The sequence below is a fragment of the Oryx dammah genome, unplaced genomic scaffold, assembly GCF_014754425.2.
Source record: "Oryx dammah isolate SB20612 unplaced genomic scaffold, SCBI_Odam_1.1 HiC_scaffold_1, whole genome shotgun sequence".
Taxonomy (NCBI): Eukaryota; Metazoa; Chordata; class Mammalia; order Artiodactyla; family Bovidae; genus Oryx; species Oryx dammah.
The window spans coordinates 46,657,427-46,660,558 of record NW_024070185.1 but is presented as its reverse complement, the minus strand read 5'-3'; positions in this window follow the sequence as shown (position 1 = coordinate 46,660,558).

Below are 3,132 nucleotides of genomic sequence, written 5' to 3'. Positions count from 1 at the left end.
GTTTTGGATTACAACCCCTGCCAAGCTGTGTTGGCTCTTTAGAGCTGTCCTGAGAAGTCTTATCCCCAGAAACTTAATTTTGGGGGCATTCATTAGAATGGCACTCATTTGTAGTTCTGAACAGGTATCTGAGATCTCCCAGGGGCTCACAGGTGTCTTGAGTGTCCTCTTCTGTTTTCTTCCACGACTTGACTTGTGAGTAGTGAATCCAGGAGTCATGTCCTGGTACCTTGACTGCTGTGGGGGTAGAAAGTATTACAGGGTAAGAGCCCTTCCATGGAGTTGAACATTTGGGGACCCATCTTTCCAGGCTTTAATTAAGACTTGAATCCCTGGAGCATATAGTGGTGACTCTTTAGAATCTTTTGGGTCCTGGTTGATACCCCACAAGTGTATATCTTGTTGGAATTGCCCAATGGCCATGGTATAAGACCAGAGGGTCTGAGCCTCTGGATCTTGGAAGAGGTCATTGACATAAACAAAAGGTCTCCCATATAGCATCCCATAAAGACTAGGACCAACCTGTTCCTTAGGGGCAATATGGGTGCAGAGGAGAGCTATTGGTAAAGCCTCCTTTCATCCCAGGCAGGTCTCCTGGGTTATCTTTTTTATCGCTGATTTTAAGAATTGGTTGGGTCTTTCTACTTTTCCTGAAGACTGAGGCCTCCAGGCGCAATGGAGATAATAAGTATTCCCATTGTCACTTTGTAATGATGATCTGGACAGACCAAATCTCAGAATGATTTCATGGAGCAGTTTTTTATCACCTTCTCAGTCTGGATGGGAATGCCTTCAATCCATCCTTTGAATATATCTATCATGACTAATAGGTATTTATACCCTTGAGAAACTGGCCTCTGGGTGAAGTCCATCTGCCAATCCTCTTCTGGGTAGGACCCTAGGCCAGCTGGGGTCTTCAAGCTCCTTGGGATTTGTTTAATTGGCAAGTGGGACAGGACCACTTGCCTTATAGTCATTTGGAGGCCTGTTCCTCTGAAGGACCTTTCTAGTAATCTTTGGAGGGTCTTTTCCCCTAAATGAGTGGTGGCATGTAAGGACCAACTTCCACTGGAGGTTCCCAGACAGAAAAAGGAGTCCCTCCTTGAGCCACCCTATGTGATCTTCTTGAAAGCCCTCACTCTTAGCTTTAAGAGTCTCACCTTCAGTATATGAAGGAGTTTCTGGCAAATTAGTATGTGGAACTAATGTGGCAACCCCTATTAGGTCATTGTTCTGTAATGTTGCTCTCTTAGCTGCCTGATCAGCTGCTTGGTTACCTTGTGCCACTTCCATGCTCCCTTTTTGGTATCCTTCACAATGGGAGACTGAAACCTCAGCAGGCAGATGGACTGCCTCCAAGAGCCCAAGGATTTGATCACCATATTTGATTGGGGACCCTCTGGTGGTCAAGTGGACTCTTTCTTTCTAAATAGCAGCATGTGGATGTAGAACCAGAAAGGCATACTTAGAGTCAGGGTAAATGGCTACTCTTTTTCCTTTTCCCAGCTCCAAAGCTCGAGTCAGGGCTATGAGCTCAGCTAATTGAGCTGAAGTACCTGGTGACAAAGGTTTAGCCTCTATGGTCTCAAAATTGGAGACTACCGCATATCCAGCTCTTCTTTTTCCATCCAAGACAAAGCTGCTTCCATCAGTGTACCAGATTTCCTCAGCATTGATCAGAGGATCTTCTGACAATCCCTCTCGGGGTTTTTTCCAATGGTCCAAAGTTTCTAGGCAACAGTGAAAGGGGAGAGAGCCCTCAGGGGTAGGAAGGAGGGTGACTGAATTAAGAACCTCACAAGGGGATATAGTCAGGCCTGGATTTTTCATCAGCACTACTTGATATCTGAGGATTCTTTGATCAGACATCCATAAATGGCCTCTCCCATTCAGGAGTTGTTTCACTTGGCTGGTAAAAATAGTTAATTTGTCCCCAAGAGAGATTTTTAAAGCTTCTTCTATCAGTACAGCAATAGTTGCAAGATTTCAAAGGTGGGGAGAGATCTCTTCCCAATAAGGGAGTAGGACACTCAGGGACCACCAGAAACTGGTGGAAAAATATTTGTCCATCCCAGCAACAAAGAAGAGCTCTGCTGCTGCTACTGCTGCTAAGTCGCTTCAGTCGTGTCCGACTCTGTGCAACCCCATAGATGGCAGCCCACCAGGCTCCCCCGTCCCTGGGATTCTCCAGGCAAGAACACTGGAGTGGGTTACCATTTCCTCCTCCAATGCATGAAAGTTAAAAGTGAAAGTGAAGTTGCTCAGTCATGTCCGAGCTCTTTGCGACCCCATGGACTGCAGCCTACCAGACTCCTCCGTCCATGGGATTTTCCAGGCAAGAGTACTGGAGTGGGGTGCCATTGCCTTCTCGGGTAAATCTTTTTGTAATTGTTTATCCTGTAGCTCCCAAAATGGTACAGGCTTCGGGGGAGAAGGGTCTGGAACAGGAGGTCAGGACAGAGTAGGTAGCCCCTGTGTCAACCAAGAAATTCTCGGATCTACTTGCCACATCCAGTTGCACCCTTGGCTCTAGCCCCGTGATGGTTATCTGCGACAGGTGGGCTTGCTGGAGTGGGCCACTTCAGTCCTGTTGAATCACCATGAGGGAAGGCTTGGCACTTGACTGGCACTTGAGGGCAGAGTGCTGCCCAGTGTCCCAACTGATGGCATTTGTAGCAAGCCATTTTAGGAGACTTGCCACTAAGTTGGCCTAATGTCCTGCCTGTCTACAGATTAGGCATTTGCCTCCTGCCTTGACCTTCAAGGACTCAGGTTTTGCCATAGGGCTTCCTTGTAGGGTGGCCAGCATCTGGGCATGCCTTATCTCTTTCCTTTTCTTCCTTTCCTGGGCCTTGGCCTCCCTCTCCTGTTCTCATTATAGAAGGTATTGGTGGCTATCTGGACCATCTCATCTAAAGAGGCAGCAGGGTCCTGCTACTGTAGCTGTTGTAACTTTATCCTGATGTCTGATGCACAATGGGACAGGAATTTGTCCTTTAAAATCACCTGTCCCTCATAAGACTCAAAGTCCAGATTGGTAAACTTTGGGAGGGCCTCTTTTTGCCTTTCCAGAAAGGCAGTGGGGTTCTCATTGGATTCTTGAGTTATTGCTGAGACCCAGCACAGTCCCAC